The sequence below is a fragment of the Lycorma delicatula genome, chromosome 5 (genome assembly GCF_047948215.1).
Source record: "Lycorma delicatula isolate Av1 chromosome 5, ASM4794821v1, whole genome shotgun sequence".
In the NCBI taxonomy this organism is placed as follows: Eukaryota; Metazoa; Arthropoda; class Insecta; order Hemiptera; family Fulgoridae; genus Lycorma; species Lycorma delicatula.
Genome location: NC_134459.1, coordinates 124,346,075 through 124,369,052, shown reverse-complemented (window position 1 = coordinate 124,369,052; position 22,978 = coordinate 124,346,075). Strand labels below are relative to the sequence as shown.

The window sequence follows — 22,978 nt, the reverse complement described above, 5'->3', positions numbered from 1 at the left end:
ATATTAAAGAAATATTTGATAAAATCTCATATGTTTCTTTTGGCGGACAGAAAAAAGCTACTATATATTTTGTAACAATCATGAAAATATTTTTTAAATAATCAAAGGTCATTGTAAAACTATCTGAAATAAATAAATAACATAGGTGGTTTTCCCAACGATTTCCATATTAATTTTTTCTCTTGATCAGAAAATTAAATTCTAATTAAAAAATTAATTTAAAATTGTAAAGAAAAAAATAAAGTAACGAACGAATAATCAATTTTTTTAACCTTGGTAAGAGTTAACTGAGATGAAAAATTTTACCGATAGAAATTCATTAATGCATAATCACAACTTCAATTTTATGACGCACGTGGTGAAATAATAAAAAAAATTGTGACAAGCGTAGAATAAATTTAGGTTACAGAGGATTTCGTTTTTATATCAGAATACAATATAGAATGGAAATCTCAACTGGATTTTTGAACTACATTTCTCAGAAACATAACGACTATTAATTCATTCATTAGATTCTTAATAACAGTACAAAATGAAAACTAGGAGATTATCCCCGTGGGGCATTTTTTTTTTTTTTTTTTTTTTTGAAAGCGTAACAGTATAAATAGATGGATCAAGGAGAAAGCTGATAAGATTTTTACGTTTTTCGCCTTTATCTCTGAAAATCATTTTTGTTTTTCACCTCCAAATTATATATATATATATATAAAGGCGAAAAACGCTGGTGTTAAGAAGTCAAGAATGAAAAAACCCCGTTATAGGACTATACAAGGTAGTATACAGTTATTATCATTAACTGTTAAACTAAACGAGAGAAAATAAATTAATAATTTAAAAAATCACAATTTTATTATTTTTATAAGATTTAAACAAGAATTAGGCGGAAGGAATAAATTATATAACATTAAATTACTTTACGCGATATATACTTGTAGACAACATACAAATTTCAATAAAGAATTTACGATATTGAAGAGGGGGTCCCTCACATACAAACACAGAATAAAAACATATTCACTATAAAAAAAAAAAAAAAAAAACAGAATGAATTGGTATTTTATAGAAATATAAGTAAAATATCTAATAAGTTAGTTTACAAATAAAGAAAAAAAAGATAAAAATACAAGAATATAAACAAATTTCACGAAAAGCAAACGGTACTAGAGAAACCAAATTTTAGCTCTTACATTCTACTTAGAAGGCAAGGTAAAAAATCTGATGTGGACACTACTTGACTTCCTTGTACTCCTATTATAGACATTTTTTTAAAATGATAAGTACATAAAATTTTATTTCATTAATAACTTCTGAAATTTTTTAATTTTTTTTTTTTTATTATTTATAGTAATTTTTTTTTAGTAAATCAATATGTATTAATATAATAATATTATAAATCAATGTTAATTAAAAATATTTATTAATACATCACTACAAAAAATGTAAAAAAAAAATTAAACAAAAAAAAAAGATGAAATCTGATTCGAACAGACGTGCCTTCTCCTTGTATGATCCAAATATTTCATTAATTAAAATTGTATTTGGCTATCACTCTGGGACGAATGAAATGCTATATCGTTGAAAAGCTCTCAATAAAGGCTTATTACTGCAGTTCTGAAAGCAAAAAATCCAATTTTTTTGAATTTTGGGCTTTTTGGACACTTGGTCCAGTCGATTGCAATCAAAAGGAGAGGTGCACAACTAGATGTTACAACAGTCCTAAATCCAAAATTTCAACATTTGATTATATATATATATTATATAATATAATTGTATTGTTATATATAATTGTATTAAATACAATAAGCAAATTGTATATATATATATATATATATATATATATATACAATTTTTTTCTAAATATATAAAAAAATAATTAGTTTGGTAGGCTGAACTACCTCAAAGATCGATTATTTTGGTATTACTAAAAAAAATAAATAGGTGCTCAAATCAGCAAGGAAAGATAAAGAGTGTAATATATTAAACAGATACCTAAGGATGTAGGAGGTAATAGACACTTCGAGGTTGTAATATCAGTACAGAAAGAAAGGAGGAGGAGGAGACGTGGATTAAATTAGTCAAATGAAAGGAAATACCTAGGAAATTTCATAAGCTTCATTCTTTATATATATATATATATATATATATCAAAACTCCATTTTTATCATTGTACACCATTAACAACCAACTTCATAGTTTCAAACCGAATGAAATCAACTGAATCAATAACATTACCATAAACTATTATCATATATTATTCAATGATTAAGCATAGATATAAGTTATAAATAAAATAGAAAAACTAAAAACAAAATTTTCTTTGCTCAAAATACTACGATTTACTGCATAGAACACGCAAGAATTATTGGAAAAAAAACAACATATCAATTAGATATTCTATTGACCTATTGTATAAATGGTACACGCAACAATTTTAAAATATAACAATTATAATACAACAAAATATAACAAAATATAACTCACATTTCCTACTGCAAAGTATTCAAACAGACATTTCCCAGCACAAATATGACAAAGTAATAAGAATTTATATTTTTAAAGATGAAATAATCATTTAAAACCTTTAAAATGTTCTATGTAAAACATCCATAAATTTAAATCGGATACAAGTTCATGATTTTTAAACATATTTCTTGAGTGCAAAAGTAGATTATCGTAATATGATTTCTGTTAATAACATTTAATATTAATCGTAACATGTACGTAAAATAGAGCGTGGTACTCGTTATCAGTATTACCTTATAACGAAATCTATGTACTTTAACAATATATTCAAAACATTTTTTTTATTCGCATACAGAAGTAGGTTACTTTAGAACTGCTTAATACTTCCGGTTCACTACGTGTATACGCTTATCACGCACTTCGGTAGAATTCGAAAATACTTACCGACATTTAACTTATTTCAATTTAATAAAAGGTAACAGACACAATACTCTCACAATTAATTTTATTGTTAATGAGGTATGAGGTATTAAAGAAACGAAAGTTTACTGCAATAAATTAAAATCACATACACTTCCAAAACTCGTTATGAATGACAGCGCATAAGATACATACAAGAAAGGTAAGTAAGGGATCAAACAAGCTAAAGTAATCGACGGATGTTTACGTACTAAACCTCTAATGGACAAGATAGGTTCTGTAAAGTTTGCGAATTCCCATTCTCAAATATTTTTCTTTGGATACGTTAACTAACCCAAAATAGAAAAATATTTCGTGAAATATATCGTTTTTCTTTCTTTGCTGAATCAATCTTTAAGGAGGCTTCAACTGAAAGTCCTCAATTCTCTTCTGTTCTGAGGATATTTCTTAATTCTATTTTAGTTTCCTTCCTATCTAACATCAGTAAAATCCCAATTCTTCTTCCGTTTTCTTTTCCTTCCTTTTATTCTTCTTTCTGACGCTTCACTGGAGATGATTTCTCCTTACGAAATCTCTCACCAATCGGACTGTCTTTCACCTATTCTAAAGCTCTTTTTCCCAAGAGAGGTATTTTGCTTTTACTTCTTTCGTAAATATTAAAATATTTTAAAATGACCTCCTAAATATTAAAATGACTAACTGTTCTATAATATTTACTTGCAGCAATATATTAACGGAATCTTCTTACAAATTCTCATAACTTTTACTTCCAAAGTTCATCGCCATTCCTAACTCTCCTCTTTTTTTAAAACTCTTTTCCGAAAGGGTTAACAACTCTTTTTCTTTTCTTTTTCTTTTTCTTTCTTCTGTAATATATTTTGACACTATCAATAATTCCTTCTCTGATTCCGCAAAAACCACATGATCAACTGCGCTCTTGTCTTTATCACCCCAAAAACGAACAAAAACGTTTTTCGTTGTAATGATGTATCAGAAAAAGCGATACAATCGAGTCCACTCGATTGTAATCAAAAGGATAGGTGCACAAGTAGATGTTACAACAGTACTAAATCAAAAATTTCAACATTTCTACGGCTAATAGTTTTTGAGTTGGGCTAGATATGTACGTACAGACGTCACGCCGAAACTAGTCAAAATCCATATTTTTATTGAAATCTGAAAACCGAAATTTTTTTCAATCATTGTACAAAGTAGTAAAAACTAATATTTTCGATTATTTAAACGTCGACTGAACTTCAAGCTGTAAACCTTTAAGTTCAAAACATCATTATTAAACTTAATAATCTTTTTCCTTTGTTTTTTTAGCATGTATTGGATCTTAATTTTTGTATTTATTTTTTGTTTTTCCTAAATACTAATTAAAAAGCAGTGGTATTAGATTCAGCTATTAAATTTTCAGCTATCCAATTGTTTATCTGTAAATAACTTTTTGTCTGTTTTACACTGACGTTCCTTAAAAGTTCCTCCTTATTAATAAATACTGTTTGGTAACTAAACATTTAACGTAAGAATCTATCTTTTTACTTCCCTGTACGAAGTACTGTGATCGCGAAAAATTTCGGTTTTCAGATTTCAACGGAAATATCCATTTTGATTATCCCTGAATCCATTTTAACTAGTTTCGGCGTGACGTCTGTACGTACGAACGTATCTCGCATAACTCAAAAATGATTAGCCGTAGAGAATGTGGAAATTTTGGATTAAGGACTGTTGTACATCTAGTTGTATAAATAAAAAATAAAAATTGAATTTTTGACTTTTTCTTAACCGCAGTAATCAGCCCTCATTTAGAGCTTATTAACGTCATATCATAAGTGGTACTTATTTTCATTGGTTCCACAGATATAGCCAAATGAAATATTTAATTAATAAAATATTTGGATCGTACAAGAGGAAACCCTTCGGTTTGAATCAGACTTAATTTCCGTATTTAACCTTTTTTTTTAATTTAAAAATATATTGATTTATTAATAATTATTAACCTCTCATTGTAAAAAAAAAATATGTATATGTAATTTAATAGGCATACGAGGAAATCATATGGTGTCCAAATTAGATTTTTTTTAAATATTAACGTATGATAGCGGTTTTTTTGTATCTTATGTTTCTTTTAAAAAAAAAGAGAAAAAAAAATCTACGAAATCCATGTTATAGAACTCGTAGAATGAAGAAATTTACACGTTTAAACGATAATTTTTTTAAAATTATCTAATTTTTCCATTTTTAATATTAACGAACGATATCGTGTTTTTACTAGCCTAAATTTTTCACTACAAAAAAAAAATAAAACGATATTCATGGAAATCAGTGCAGTAGCTTTTGCGAGATTGAGTAACAAAAAACAAGTATGATAATAGAAATTATTGAATATTTTTAATTCAATTAATTAGGTGAAAACAGGGACAAAATAGGCAGATATCTAATAAAAACTAAACATAATTCGATGAAAATGATATTTAAGAAACTATTAATGATTAAAAATTTAAACGGCCGCCAACAAAGGTAAGATTTTCAAACTTATTTATTTTGTAGGTGTTGTCCGGTACACGTACAGCAAATTTCATTTAAATATCTCAATCCGTTCTTAAGAAATACATTTTTATTAGAAAAAAATTCTTGTGGAGTTCTGTGCATGAAAATCTACTTTTCGTTGTTTCCTTTTTCACGTATCCACAATAATTCTCAAAGTAGGTAACGCTACTTGAATACGCCGAACAATATTGGTAACAACAATACTGCAGATAAAGAAACGTCGACGTTCCAACTTGCAGCATCCTAACCACCCTTCTAACTTACCCCGCTCAAATTTTTTCGACTTTAAATTGAGCTTAACTCAAGAATAATTCAACCAATCTTCAATAAATTTCCACATGCAAGACTTCAGATACACTACTAGAGCATATCTAAATTTCAATGAAATTGATCAAGTAGGGTTCAAATACAGAGATAGAAGAACAATTGCTAACATGTACAGGAACCAAACAGCAACAGTAATAATCGAAGAACATAAGAAAGAAGCCGTAATAAGAAAGGGAGTCCGACAAGGATGTTCCCTATCCCCGTTGCTTTTTAATCTTTACATGGAACTAGCAGTTAATGATGTTAAATAACAGTTTAGATTCGGAGTAACAGTACAAGGTGAAAAGATAAAGATGCTACAATTTGCTGATAATATAGTAATTCTAGCCCAGAGTAAAAAGGATTTAGAAGAAACAATGAATGGCATAGATGAAGTCCTACGCAAGAACTATCGCATGAAAATAAACAAATACAAAACAAAAGTAATGAAATGTATTAGAAATAACAAAGATGGACCAATGAATGTGAAAATAGGAGGAGAAAAGATTATGGAGGTAGAAGAATTTTGTTATTTGGGAAGTAGAATTACTAAAGATGGACGAAGCAGGAGCGATATAAAATGCCGAATAGCACAAGCGAAACGAGCCTTCAGTCAGAAATATAATTTGTTAACATCAAAAATTAATTTAAATGTCAGGAAAAAATTTTTGAAAGTATATGTTAGGAGTGTCGCTTTATATGGAAGTGAAGCTTGGACGAGTACCTGAGAAGAAAAGATTAGAAGCTTTTGAAATGTGGTGCTATAGGAGAATGTTAAAAATCAGATGGGTGGATAAAGTGACAAATGAAGAGGTATTGCGGCAAATAGATGAAGAAAGAAGCATTTGGAAAAATATAGTTAAAAGAAGAGACAGACTTATAGGCCACATAGTAAGGTATCCTGGAATAGTCGCTTTAATATTGGAAGGACAGGTAGAAGGGAAAAATTGTGTAGGCAGGCCACGTTTGGAGTATGTAAAACAAATTGTTGGGGATGTAGGATGTAGGGGGTATACTGAAATGAAACGACTAGCACTAGGTAGGGAATCTTGGAGAGCTGCATCAAACCAGTCAAATGACTAAATGACTAAAGACAAAAAAAAAATGATGAAGTAGTGTTGGAGATTTAAGTGAATAGTATTTTTGTATTCTTCATACCTCAAAACGTAAATAATTTTCATTTTCACCTCCCACTCCCAGCATGCGACAAAGTATACCGTACTTTTCTTCGAAAAGTCGGCAAAAACACAAATAACGGATAAAAGGAAAATGAAGCGAGATAGGGCATTTGTTCACATGAACATTTTTGTTTATTTTAATATCCTGAATCAGTCCCTTAAGTTTGCCCAACATCTCCCGAGACCTCCATCTATATTCCAATCATTTTCATAGCTAAAACTGTATTAACGAAACTTAACCACTGTCATAGTATTTTAATAACATTTCTATTAGAATTTCTGATAGAACAATTTTTTTTTTTGCAGAACTAGTAAAACTTGTACAGATTCATTTAAACAAAGAAAAGCTTTATTAAAAAATAAAGTAATTACATCAAAACATTAAAGACTCTTCCAAAGAAATTATCAAAACGTTTGAATGCAAAAGTAAACTAAAAAATCGAATAATAAACTCTATAAAAAAAATTAATCTGCTGTAAAAACAAGAAGTATAGATTTTTACAAAAATCAAGAAGAAAGTAAAACAAAAAACCTGTACGCATCTGACGGGATTATAACATAAAAAGGTATTTACAAATTGACAAAATTTAATACAATTTAAGTAAAAGAAAACAAAAAAAGAAATGATGGACCCATAACGACAGTGAAGGGTTTTTGATTAAGTGATTATGGGAGGTGGGCTGCCATCTCAATTTAAAGTAAGTCTTATGTCAATGTTCGATTTAAAAACAAATTAAGTCTTTTATCAAGGTTTAATTTAAAAAATAAAAAGTCTTATGTCGAGGTTTAATTTAGAAAAAAATCTTACAAGACATTTAGTTTGAAAAATCGTAAGTCTTACACACAGAGGACAGTTCAGAAATGTCAGAACTATAAAAATCAAAAAACCATAAAATGTTATAATTTTACTTTTTTGGATATCAATCTATGTATATAAAAATGTTAAGTTCGTTTGTGTACGGCTTCAAAATCTCAAAATGTTCTGCACCGATTGAGCTCAAATTTTAGCACGATTATATAAAACCCGCATCAAAGATTGTTTTAATCTATTTTTAATAAATCTATCTATTTTTAATTTGTACAGTTTTTTAATAAATAAGAGGCTAATAAATGAGATGGAAATGTAAACAAAGGAAAACCAATCAGATCAATGCAAGATGGCCGCTGTCAAAAACAACGACCAATCACAAACAGCCCGTATGGCCGTTGCCAATGTAAACAAAATCACAACTCATTAAGTAAAAAATTTCTTTGAATTATATTTAACAGCTAAAACATCCGTATTTTATTAAAAAATTTAAAAAAAACACCAAAACAAAAAGAAAAGCCACCAAGAAGGATGACTAACAGTAAATAAATTAAAACACCCATATTCTTATAGCCTAGATAGATTGCAAATACACAGAAAATAATATCCCTACATAATGACCAAAAAATCCTTTGTTAGGTTATTTTTTACATATATATGACCAAACAATCGTTTTTTGGTCAGTTAGCGTTCTTTGCTATGTAAAAAAAAAGAACAAAATTAACAAATAGTAACACTGAAACCACACAGTATACGTTTTTTTTTTCTAACCTCCGAAACCACCGTTATGCATTGCTTCAGATGATGATATGAATGATTTATAGCGTATGAAAATGCCATGCCTGACCGGGATTCCAACTCGGAACCACCAAATTAAAGTCCGAGACGTTACCACTCGGCACCATATTCGTTAGGAGGCGAATAAAAACACGACTTACCAATACGGCGTTGTGTCAAACCAATTTTATACGGACTATAATTACTTTTAATACACGAAACCATTTGCAATGATTGAACATTAACTTAAACCTCTTCAAAAATTATTCCTTTTGAACTAAGCCACATTTTGATACCATTGTTTTTCTATAACACGGCTGGAATTCTTTTCGTTTAATGATAAGAAGCGTTGTCGAAGACAATAACCGAATTCTCTTCCAAAGGACATAATACACCGCTAAACTACTTCTAAGTAATTCAAATTCGTGTAATTTTTTTACGAATCGCGTTTTTATCAAAATCTCACCTTTTTCTCAATTGACCTGCGGGGTTTTGTTTTCTTTGGAGACCGTAATTCATTAGTAGATTCATACTCGAGAATCACGTTGTACACTGAAGCAGCACTACTTCTACTTACGTTAGCAGTTTATTAACATCTGAAATCAACGCCGTTTGATTATTCTGTAATTTGTAAGCATTACTCTGCTTTTGTAAGCATTTAAAATGATGTGTTTTTTCGCAGCCCACAAATCTTTATATATAAAAATGTTAAGTTCGTTTGTGTACGCTTCAAAAACACAAAATGTTCTGCACCGATTGAGCTCAAATTTTAGCACGATATATAACTCGCATCAAAGATTGTTTTTATCTATTGTTCACATCAGTCACATACCCGTGACCGCGAGAAAACAGTTTTTTTAACGGTCAGCTGTGTACCAGTGACCGCGCCATCTGCCGGAAGCGAGGGGAACACTCGCCATACTAGCTAACGACAACTGCAGTCACACTGAAACAATACCTGTTCCCAATTACATTGTTTATTAACAAAAAAAAAAGATTCCTTTTGTTTTTTTGTTTTTTGATGTATTAAGTTTTTTATATTTTTATTTTGGTTTAATTTATTTTTATAAAAATAACCAACAGTGGGATATATGTATTAATGACACGTGCAACACTGCACATCCAAACCAAATTCGCGCATTATTCGCAATTATATTGACCGCTTGCTTCCCTTCATCTCCCACAGAGTTATGGGAAAGATATCGATCGCATATGGCTGAGGATATTTTGCATAGAGTACGCCTAGAAAATACCAATATGACCATGGAATTTACAGAAGGCATTTACAACGAAGCATTGATAAATATTGAAGACAAGTGCTTAGCCATTGCAAATAAATTTCTTAGTCAATTGTGAATGCCAGTACCCACCCAAGCTGCGATTGCTCATTTGATGTGGATTTACACCGTCAACAGAGTTACAACATTGGTGATCTTCAGTCATATGTCCAATCAAACATTCCCAAATTAACGCGTGAACAGAAAGGCATTTATGATCGCATAATGCAAATGATAAATGACGGAATTGGGGGGACCTTCTTCTTGGATGCGCCAGGAGGAACTGGGAAAATATTCCTCATTAGATTGATTCTAGCAACGGTTCGATAAAAAAATGACAATTATCCTGTTGCGGAATATTAATCAGCCAAAACACTCTGCAACGGCATGCGACTTGCAGTTAAGAAATTGATGAATAACGTAGTGGAAGCAACGATTTTAACGGGGCCTTTCAAAGGTGAAGATGTCCTCATTCCTCGAATACCCATAATCCCGACCGATACACCATTTTAATTTAAAAGATTGCCAATTCGATTGGCATTTGCAATCACAATCAATAAAGCTCAAGGTCAATCTTTAGAATTGTGTGGTTTAGATTTAGATGCGGATTGCTTCTCACATGGGCAACTGTATGTTGCGTGTTCCCGAGTCGGCAAACCAGAGAGCCAGACAGTGAAAAAACAAAAAATATTGTATATCCACAAGTATTGCAAAATTAAACTTTTATGAAACGTATGCTTTGTTTTGTTTCTCATTTCTCATCCATGCAACCACAATGTGCCACAGCGAAGCGTGGCGGGTAGAGCTAGTTATTTAAAATTATACAGAAAAGAGGAACTAATAATACCGAATACACTATCAGTGAAACAGAAATTTTTTTTTCATAAAATTATATAAATTTTTCTGTAAACGTTCAGTAACTCTTAGTTCATGTTTGCAGACAATTTTCAAAAGTTTTATTAGCTTTTAACCGGATTCAAATTTTGAATTGTACGAGTCCTGATTGACTGAATAAATGAGTTTTCAAATATTACCTTAAAAAAAAATAATTTGGAAGGTTAGCCCCACGATGTACTTACATATATTAGGGAATAACTTGGCAAGAAAGAAGTTCTAAAAAATTGCCTTAAAAATAAATAATTGAAGAACTAGAAAGGGGTTTAACATAATGCAAAATTCTTAAGTAATAGTTTTTATCTTGTATTTATATTAATGATTTTGCAATTTTGTTAAAAATAATAGGCGCTTATTTAAAAAAAAATATATAAAAAAACAGCCAACCAAACCAGACAAGAGAACTGTTTTCATGTAACTTAACATAATATTTCAACTAAAAGCCCGTATCTGGCCAAAAATAAATTGCTCTTTCTCCATGATAACGCGCCTGAACACACGTCTCGGGTTGTTAGTGCAAAACTCAGTGACCTACTCTTTGAAAGGATTTGACAACCAGCGATCACTTCTTCACAAACCTGAAGAAATGGCTTTCTGGACGAAAAGTAACTTCAACTGATGAAATCGTGCTGAGACACCTGCTAATTTTTCTGAGATGGTCAAAATCGCATATAAAATAGTGAAAGTCGTCGGTCTAAATGTATCAATTGAAGATGACTACGTAGAAAAATAAAAAAAATTCAGAAAAATCTTGTTTTCTGTCAGGTGTAGAACTTTCAGAACGACCCTCGTATTTCATACATTTAGCATACTAACATATTAATTTAATATTGTTTTGTATTTCAAATTATTAATGCGGATTATAATCACCACACCTATTTTTAATTTTATAACACGAGTCAGGGCTCACTTCGGTCGCTCTTCCGGCATATGAACTCTTACTGTGTTTATTATCCACATGCTTGACTGATAAATCCCTCGTACAGGTAAAGAATTATTTTGTGGTTCTCAGCATAATCCGTCAAACCCTATGAGCAAGTCACCGTACTTCGTTACTCATTTATTTTTCGTTTGAATTTTTTTTAGTCAACTAACCGAAAAATGATGGACGCGCGAAAAAAAAATGGACGCGCAACAAGTCGCGCGTCCTGTCGCACACGCAGTAACAGTGGCAGTGATTGTGTTGAGTATCTTAAGAATATTTGCAATGCCAGATAAAATGAATATCTCGTTTAATATAGGCGGAAATGGGGAAAATTTGTTATCATTGTTCAACATTTTTTACTTTTTTCCCCACGTTTCAAGATCAAATTTCCAAAGATCTAGAAATTGGTTTCTAGATATTCACATGATGATTACACACATGTTGATATCTTCAATTGTAACAGAAAAATTCAAAAAAGTAAATTTCACTGTTACTCCATTTTAACCTTTTAAACTTGGAATTTAAAAAAAAAATCCTTTCTTAGTGTGCACTTACACCGGAAGAACAGTTATACAAATTTTCATCAATTTATCTTCTGTAGTTTTTGCTGGGCATTCATTATGAGTCACGACATACTGTTTTTTATATTTATATATATATATCAGATTACCAATGCATATAATTTATAATTACCGGTAAAGAAATTCTTCCATGGAAAGGCAACAAACTAAACATCAATTAAGACTATAAAAATGTTCTGCCTTTTAATCCAGTATTGATCGGTACCAACTGTTACTGCCTAACAGGCAAACATATATCTATACCAACTGTTACTGCCTAACAGGCAAATATATATCTACTTTGAGAGAGGAACTCTTCACTCAACATAACATTTTTTTATAATTTATTAGCTCAGAACGCTTTACAGAAAAAAAACATTAAGGCAAATATAAAAGCCATAACACTTTAAAAAGTGCTAAGTTTGTAACACTTGTAATATGCTGTAAATATATTTAACAATAAAGGAGGCTCAAACCACCTTCCTGAGAAAACACTTTAGTGATTTATTCACAAAAGATGAATCTAAGCTCAACGTTACAAAAAAAATTTGAAACATTAGTTTTTTTATTTTGAAAAAGGTGTTTTCAAACTATTTTTTTTTAAAATGATTAATTCACTTTATAAACTCTGTAATTCACCAAGCTCGAAGATTGTGCTTGGAAATAAGAAATCTTAATTTTGTGGCGTATGAAAAATGCCATGCCTGACCGGGATTTGAACCCAGGATGATCTTTGGATGAAAGCCGACAAGTTACCACTCCGCCACGATCGTCAAAATATTTTTATGATATACTCTCATTTCAGATTTAACATGTACTTAAACAAAAAAAATGTCAAGATATTTAAATTAAAATAAATACAATTCTAAGTAATGCATCAGAATATTTTTTATTTAAAGGGAGACTTCAATCTCCCATTCATGTAAACAGTTGTTTTGTGATTGTCAAAAGCTTGAGAAGGATTTTAGTAAAAAAAAATATTCACAGGAAAGAAATTCGGTTATTATGATTTGAATTTTTTTATTTTGAATAACTTTTAGTTATTTTGCTTAGCAGTTACCTCTCAGATAAGAACTGTTTACAAGAAGAATACCTGGCAATACAATAAATTAAATAAATAAATATATATATATATCCCCTCATTCAGAGGGGCTGGAATTAAACAATTCCAGTTTCAAATCAAAATATTGATTTGTTTAGCACTTTTCAGCACCTTTATGTTTTCCTTTGTCTGGTATTTCAAATAAATTGGTGGAAGTCACTCTTCATTTAACTGATGAACATGTTTCAGATACTACTGCTGGCTTCTCAGATATCATTATGGCTGGAGTAATTAAAACTAATCTTTCCACAAAGTCAGCCATATAGCTGCCAGTCAGTGACCGACCATGCTAAATAAAAATTGTAATTCATCATTCTCAATTTGATTAGCCTGTTGACTAATTAAAATCCAATACTGAACCAAACATTACATTTGGCACAGCCATTATAGTTTAACACAGTGTCCTCTCCTCTATGCCTTGTATAATAGAAAGCTGTGTAAAGGTGCCATAAATTCCTTGAAATATAATTATTTTATAACCAAAATCTAATTATTATTGATATCTAAATGACAGACGACTAGTAACTTAAATGGTGTTTGACAATAATGTTACTTTTATATCGGTTTTGCACTGGAGACAAGATCCCTTTCATTTCCAATTCCCGAGCGAGAATGGACCTTCTAACCATATCAAATTCTATAAAAAATTAAGGTGATATAATTTGGCAACTACATTTGTATTTTTAAATGTTTGAAAAAATATAAAAACTGCACATTAAAAGTAGATCTAAGTATGTATCTTATAATTGGAATTTAGTTCTACTTATAATCTTTTCTATTTTTTGTATCCTACTTTTAAGTAATGTCAATTATTTCTTCAATAATAAAATGAATATACTTCTGGACAATATGGAAATATTTCATTCTGCAGGCACAACACAAATAACTAATATCGGGGAAATACATAAATTAAAACAAATTATAATATATGTGTACTACACTTTCATGATGAAACAGAGGATAAGTCCCTCTTTAAACTAATATTACTTCAATATCTGAGTATTTTATTGGCATATAAAGATCCAAAGAAGGATGGAATTAATTTCACAGATTTGATGATCATTCTGAGAGACTTAAGAATGAAAGTTCTCGGTCCTGACAATATAAACAGGGAAATAATTAGTTAGCTTTTGTTCTTTTTCTTACCATTTTTAGATTTAAGTATATATATATATATATATATATATATACACACACTTAAATCTATATATGTACATACACACATATACATTCTCCTAATAACGAGATGGAATGTATACAATACATTCCTTCTTGACAAAAATCGTTCATTACTTTCTTGCTTTTGAGGGAAAATCTAGACTAGTAAAATTTCTTTAATGATCTTTTACAAAGTTATACATTTTTACAATCTTTCAAATTATTTATAAGTTTCTAAATTTACAGAATAAATTGGAATCTGAAATCAGCTCAATTACTTAAAAATTGATATTACGAGGTCATTTACAAAAGTTAAAGTAGAATAAAAATTAACATAAATTAATAAAATAACAAGGATAAATAATAAAGAAAAAAAACAGCACAATAAAATAAAATCACTAATTTATAAACTAAAGGATGTTACTTAAGTAAAGTACAAACAAATTAAGTAAAGATAATTAAAATATTTCCTGAGATTAATCCCAATTATATATTACAATAAGATTTTACTGATAATTTTTTAATATAACAATATAAAAGAAGACAATCCCAAAGTATTTTTATTCATGAATCATCATTAAGAATTACATTTTTCTCACATAATTAAAACAATCATCTACATGAAACACATCACGTTTTTTTCTACAGGAGAGAAATATTAATTGTTTGTTGCATACATGCATCAATTTAAATTAATATATATTCTTCAATAAGAAAAATCAAATTCTAATGCAGGCTTAATGCAGTAATTTAGCACTATTAAAAAAGAAATCAGATCACTAACTACAATTATTGTCTAGTGAAACATATACATAAGGCATTAATTGTAAATGATCCCCAGAAAAAAACAAGTCAACTGACTCAAATGGTCCATCTACAGTGATCTAACCCACCTACTCAAACCCATCTAACCGTGAAAACATACACACCTCTAAAAATACATCAAACAATTGCAAAGTTTAAAACTTAAGCTCGGAAAACGTTACAGAATACTAGTTAATACATAGTTTAGCAAATTGCATCCTAATTTATTACATTGATTTTCTCACTTATTGTTTTTGTTTTTTTTTTCTGTACGTTTAGTACTTTTGCAGAAATTAGAACATGAAATTTGCTTTATTAGAACGTGTTTTCTTTCGTTTAGAATTTAATTAAACTTTTATTCATTTATTATAATTATACTATTGTTAAACTACCTTTTCGTGATAAACTTATATAAATCTTGTAAACATATCTCTATAATTTTAATATTTTAAATTATATTTTATTATATCATTCTGATAAAACAGTAAATAAAGAAAGAAAATTAATTTTATAAATAAATGTAATGAGTAAAAATTCTAACTGAATTAAAACACCAAACCTTCTGAATGAAAGGAATGGCTCCCCACCATGGAGGTCAGTTCATAAAATTAAAAAAAAAATTATTTTACTTGTTTTAATACTGTTTATGGACACTAAAGAATACAAATTTGGCTGAATAAAAAACTTAATATATATATATATATATATATATACATACATGGGGTGTAGGAAGAATATAAAATAAAACCTAAAAATTAGTATAAGTATAAAATAGTAAAATATAAAATAAAAGCTCTTGCGTAAGGCAGAGACAGTCACTGCGCAGGGAATTATTTTACTCTTTTATCATAAATATTAGGCTCATTCAGAAACTAAGTATTCTGCAATACAGTGAGTTTAACTATTTTCATAAATAGCAGAAATTCTTTCCACAATTTAATTTATTAATTTTGTTTAATTTCAAGACAAAAATTTCTTTAAAAATATTTAGCGTACTTACAAATATTTCTTACTGTACGCAGTATAAAAACAAATAGTTTATACTTGTTATTATTACACTTTCCTCTATCAAGAAAGTCATAAAATGAATGATCACTTTATACAAATAAAGGTTATCAAAATATTTCATTTGAGCTACGCTTACACCCACTTGTTGTAATGGGTATACATCATCATTAAATATTAGGTCTATACCTCTACAAATTACAATAAATTATTAATAGCTTAGTCATTTTATACATATTCATAGAATAGCTAAGTAATTTCTGTATCGCATTGTTCACTAATATTCAATACTAATGTTTACTTTTCATTTTCAATAAACTGATTTAGTTCATATTCTTGGTGTGTCCTGGTAAGAATGGTATCTTCTATAACATGTGGCATGTTAGTTAATGTTTTGCACGTATTAATGAATTTGAATGTTTTTTTGAGATCTTCGTTAATGAAATTTTTTCGCAATGGCGGAATTTAAATTCATAATAAAGAATAAAAAGCTCCACAGTCAAGCTCATGAAATTGTTAATAGTGTATACGATTTTTTGAAAAATGATGCAACAAAGGTAAAAAATTATAAAATAACAAACAATGATATGCATTCAAAAATGTGAAGAACGGACCACTGCAGCTTGTGGCATTTCAAGATTACAAGTTCAAAAACTCGGAAAAGAAAAGCAGGATCTTCTTACATCTAAATCGATTGTGCTCAATCAATACAACAAAAAATTATAAACAATATTCAAAACCAGTTAGTGGATTAGACAGTTTTGATCAAGGCATTGTAAGAACAGTTAACGAGTTTCACACAAAACTTAATGAAATGTCTACATTAAATAAATTACATGAAAAACTTCAAGAGTATTCAATTTAAAATTTCTAGAACTACACTAGCAGCAATCCTGAAAGAATTAGGGTTTAAGTGGTGTAAAACTGATAATAATAGGAAAATTTGATGAGAAATAAGACATCCGGTGGAAGAAGATACAAAATTTAAGAAAAAACATTGATTGCAGAAAAGCTAATTCTTTGATTGTTTATTTGGATGAAGAGTATACTTTTAAATGTACTTTGAGTGTACTTTTAAATGTTTTTTAATGACAAAATCTTGATCACATGACAGTGGTTCAGGAGTAAAAGTGCCGATTAATAAAGGTGATTGGTTAACAACAATCCACATTGGACAAGAAATGGGGCTCATTCTGTCACGATGTTAACTTGGAAAATGAGTTGAAAAGTTGTGGTTATCATTACAGCATCAAAAACAATTTCATGAAGTGGGCATCTGAAAAATTAATTCTAGTCTTCCACTCAGTCAGTTGTTGTTATCGATAATGCGCCATACCACAATTCACTTTTAGAGAAGCCTCTATTTAAATGACAGGAAAAGAGGCATGATTAATTGCTTAAAAAAGAATAATATTAGTTTTATAGAGCAATATAATTATAATAAAATAATTATAATTAAATCACACAGACTCACAAATAAAATACCATTTTGATGAACTATTAAAAAAACATGGGCATCAGGTTCTAGATAGTAAATAGTTCCAGAATGAATCAATTGTTTCATTATGCTTACATGTCAAGGTGTAGTAAATTTTAAAGCATATGGTTGTAATAAACACTAAAAGGCAAATACATAATACTTTAATTGCCATATATCAGTTAAATTAACAGCAGTGACACTGCTTATTAGGTAAGTAAGTGGCATTATCCAAACACTAATTTGCAGTCAAATGACAAGTAACAAAACATATATATATATATAAAATATAAAATGTGTGTGTGTGTGTGTGTGTGTGTGAAGAAAATAAAGTCATTCATAAATATATAAGAGCTTCATCTTTTCAAAATTGTTTTAAAATAAATTAATTTAAAATACATTTTTATTATTTTTTTTGTTTTTTTATTGATCAACTGAAATGCAATTTTAGTGTAAAAGCATTGGTTATTGTTAAAAATCTATTTTTTTTTTTTTGCTACAAAGACAAAGATGATGTGCTTGCAAAGGAAGGGACACACTTTCCAACTACTGAACCTGACCATTGGACTTTGACAAACTGGACTGCAGTTTTAAGTGAACCCATCATGAGCACACAATTGCAGCTATAAGTATAGTGGGTCTAAGGAAGATTAATCTACAAATCTTACAAACCCCTATCAAATTTCTTCATCTGGTTGCCTTGAGACATCTTGAAAAGGTTCCAAAATTTGTAAATGTTGAAAGGCCATTTCAGAGTTATTGATGATGGGTATACAATGAAACAATGTCTTAGGTGGAGTTTGCATCATTTTTCCTAAGACTGCAAAACACATTATCCTTGAATGTGAAGTCCTTCAGAAGAAAATTTTTTAAATCTACAGGGTTAATCTTTCAGGAAGTAAACTTTATTAAAGATACAGATTTGGGTAGACTAATCTAGGATATTTTGTACAAGCTATAAGGCTTTGAGGAATATCTCGACTCCCTTTTATAACAGAAAATAATAGTTTTTTTATAAGATATTCATACATGAATTACATTTTGAATTGGATGGAAAACACTTTCAATGTTAGGGAAGTTTCCACAATGCACAAAAAATACTGATATTTTAACTGCAATATTATTTTGATATTAACAATATTCATGAGAAAAAATCTGAGGCTAAGAGAAAATTTGAATTATAAAAGTTTGAGTACTGGTAAATGCAAACATAAAAATCAGACTGAAAGGATGTAACTCAGTGCAATTAATTTAATTACAAATCAGAAAACTCATATTAAATATAGAAAAAAATTATTAAAATATAAAAAAGTTAAAAATAAGAAATAAACGTGTAAATGACATTAAAGAGAATAAACATAATATCATTTTAACGAGAGAACTAATATTAAGAAAAAATCAAATGTATTCAAGAAAATCACTATGAAATTAGTCTTTTAGTGCCATTGTTAAATCTCAATCTCGAGACTTTCATTAAGTTAAGGTAGAAAGATTTCCCAAATTTTTTGTTGCCGAAATTGGTGTAGCAGTATAACATCTTTCTCATTTCTGCCAAGGCTATAAAAATACCTCCAACATCTAAACATAAGAATCTTGCTCAGGTATATGTATTTTCAACATTTATAGCTGATCTTTAATTTGCAACTACACACAATAGGCAATCTTGTGAGAATTCTTTCACAAATATTAATGCTGAACATACACTGCAGGCTACTCTTCAAATATTGACAATTTCATTCAGAATAAACAAGAAACAGCTACATTTGGAATGTTTAATTTTTAAATTATACTGTACAGGAAACTCAAAGAAGAGAAAATACTAAGTTAACAGAAATTTGAATGAGAGTTAAATTCATATACATTTATATTAGAACATATTTTGAGCAATTCATAATCAACTCACAGCAAAAATTACTTAAGATAGAATTTGTATGCATGTTCTTCTTAAAAGGAAGGATTTTTGAAAATTCTGAGTTTAAAAAAAGGCTAAACCAACACAGCCACTGACAGTGTTACTATATGTGCAATGTGACTTCTGCACCTGCTTCTGGTTACTTGACTAAAAAACATAATATAAAAAAAAAATTGACCACGACAGGAAATGCAAGTAACCATATAGCAGAATCAAAGCAGTGATGTTCTAGCATCCCAATCACTGTTTTTGTTTGGGAAGACTCTGACTTTCGATACCAATCTCACTTTCATTAGACCTATTTTTGGGTATTTTAGAAAATTCGGTACGCACGCACACATGCACCCACCCTTTGCTTATTCATTTATATATAATTGTTTCTGGTAGAAATAATTTTAAGAAATGTAATACATACAAATAACTTTGTAAAAAATGCGTTCATGAATAACAAAGCATGTTTCCTGCCATTTTGGATGTTCATTCTAGTAATGCACAGGGATATGTTTATTAAACCCTTTTGGATCATATACTGCACTTGAATAATACGTCACGTGAATTTCAAAAACTAATCTATATAAAACGGTATGTTACACAAATGGAACTAAATGGTATGTAAATACATTAACTTAATGTAACTAATTCATAAACTGTGTAATTTTTTTAAAATAGAATTGAGCTCAATTACCCCCTCAAAAAAAAAAAATTAGTAATTTATGAATTAGACCTTACCTTATTTAAGATACGACAATAATACAATCACAATTTTAGCAAAAGAAATCTCTCTTATTTTTAAATTCAGTATTTTAACAATATAAGAATAACTATTTAACAATATAACAAGTTAAGAACTAGTAGATAGTATTATTTAATTATAATTTAAGAAATAAAGGAGATTAAAGTTTTTTATCTTTCAGAATGAATTTAATATAAAACAGTTGCATAAATATTCTTATCTTTATAACTTCGGTCCCCAAGTTACCTGAAGAAATAAAGTGTCACAGGTATACATGAAAACACAATACAAAACAATGACATACAAAACTAATAAATAAATTTTATCAAGTATTAAAGCTGAACCTGAATAATTTTATGTAAAAAAAAAACAAGTTTTATAACAATGCGATAAAAAGACCTGAAAGTTGAGGTAAAAAGAAATCTGTGAAAAACTAGGTGAAATTAACAAGTCACGGTTAAAGGAAAAAATTGTGAAAGGTTTTACACTATTACACGCTAAGATTTTAATTACAAATTTATCTAATAATCTGTGTACATCCTTGCACACTTAGAATTATGTAAATCTAAATGCTTAAAAAATTAAATTTCTTATACCTAAATCTGACATTTAAGTAAAAAAATTCATTTCGTTTACACAAGTTAAGATTGTAATATGACCACACAGACATCAATATCAATGTAACTTTACCTGTTTTATGGTATTTAAAACATATGAAAAAACAAAATTTAAATCAGTTCACCATCATGTTATATTACAACAGGGCAAAATTACATGATAAAATGGTTATTTTTTTTAAAGATGGGAAATAATATAATAAGTTAACTAGAAGAAAAACATAAAATGATATTTTAAACTAGAATATATAGCAATACAATAATTTGACTGCATAATTAACTTACAATATCAATATTACAGTAATCTTAATTTTAAACTGGTATTGAGATAAGTTAAGTTTAGGAAATATGTTATATGTGAAGAATTATATGTTAATATTTGAAATCAATGAATGAACTATACCAATAAAAACAAACACAAACAATATGTACTAATGTACCATAGATTGCATTTACATGATGACTAAATTCAAAATCTTCACAATTTTCACAAAGCAATCATACAAAAGTAAAATTTAATTTAAATATAAAAATTAAAATTACACATCCCAACAATGAGGCCACAAAATCTGTGAAACTAGTGATGATAAAGTTCTTTTGATTTATAAAAACTAACCTCACATAACCTATCTAGCAAAAAAAAAATATTTTATAATTAATTGTATTAAAATCAAAACAACAGATTTTCATAAACATACTTAATTATGGCTAAAATTAAAATGCTTACATTAGGAAAAGGCAATTCATAAAAAAAAATATTGAAAAAACTCAATTCTGAAATGACATGAAAGTGCATAAATGCAGAAATTTTAAATGAAAAATTTTTAAAATACATAAAAAGAAACTCTGTTCAAAATAGCTTTCCATTATCGATGAATGTAATTATTTTTTCACATTTTTAATTATGGTAAAAGTAAATAGATATGATATTTAGTTCTTAAAAAAATCATAAAACGTGACCCTTCAAATTAGTTATAAAAAATATTCTCCATTCAGTTTTTTTTAATCTAATTAATATCTTACGAACCGTTGTTAAATAAGATATAGTTTCATAACTCCATCAATCTTAATACAATTATTACACTTTAATACATTCTCATTATCAAATTCTGCATAGATTGCATTCAGTCATAATCTAAAACAGAAAATTACTAAACATATACATTACTATAGAAAATCCAAATAAAAATCGCGTAATTGAAAAAAAATCAACATTTAAACGTTATTTACGAAATTACATTTCTAAAAAAGTAAAAGAGATTTAAAAAAAATAACTCACCGGTAACGAGGTTATATATATTTACAGATAACAGAAGACGAATATCTGCAAATACTTCAAAATCACTAGAACAGGAAAATTTTTAACACAAATAATATAATTAATTTTAATACTGCCGAACACGATGTCAAAATAAGGATCAGCTGTGAACAATAATCCCATTCAATATTCTGTCATCTGTATAACAGAGATGCAACACAAAACCTTTAAATTTCCCTACTTCTACAAAGATATTTTGATAATCTTTACCTAATGAAATATTTCAGCATTACTGATTTTTATGTCGTGATGACAGCGATTAAATAATTTTAGTTTTATTTTTCAAACGATATGAATCAAAAACAGTTATTTTGATAAATTAACCCTAAATTTAAGATGGAGGCTAACCTGACCAAAATTTCACCCTTAATCTTGGGGTCATTTTTTCGAATAGAGGAAAACATTCAAAAAGAATACTGTATCTGAAAAATGTTTTTGTACTGTTATATAAAGTAATTAAAAAATACTATCAAGATATTTAAACTTCACAATTTTATTTTATTATTTAATGTATTTTTTTACAAAGTACTATAAGAACTTTTTTGTTTTCAAAAATGTCAGGAAAATGTTTTCCCTGAAAGATTTTCAGAGAACATTGAAGGTTTGTTTTATCTTTTAACCAACAAGTAAAGAACATTAAAAAAAATTGTTCTGCAATTGTAATGTTACTAGAAAATATGAAAGCAAATCA

At 28.6% G+C, this 22,978-nt stretch overlaps 1 protein-coding gene across 3 annotated transcripts in view; it reads right to left on the bottom strand.

Annotated features, from left to right (window-relative positions):
- Positions 1-22,412, bottom strand: part of Snap25 (Synaptosomal-associated protein 25kDa) — a 372,827-nt gene extending 350,415 nt beyond the window's left edge. The window contains exon 1 of one of the 3 annotated variants that reach the window (XM_075365355.1): positions 22,249-22,412. The gene's annotated coding sequence lies outside the window, so the exon portion shown is untranslated. The remainder of the gene's footprint in view (positions 1-22,248) is intronic. The other 2 variants (XM_075365356.1, XM_075365353.1) reach the window with 2 other exon arrangements.
- Positions 22,413-22,978: the final 566 nt, after the last annotated feature.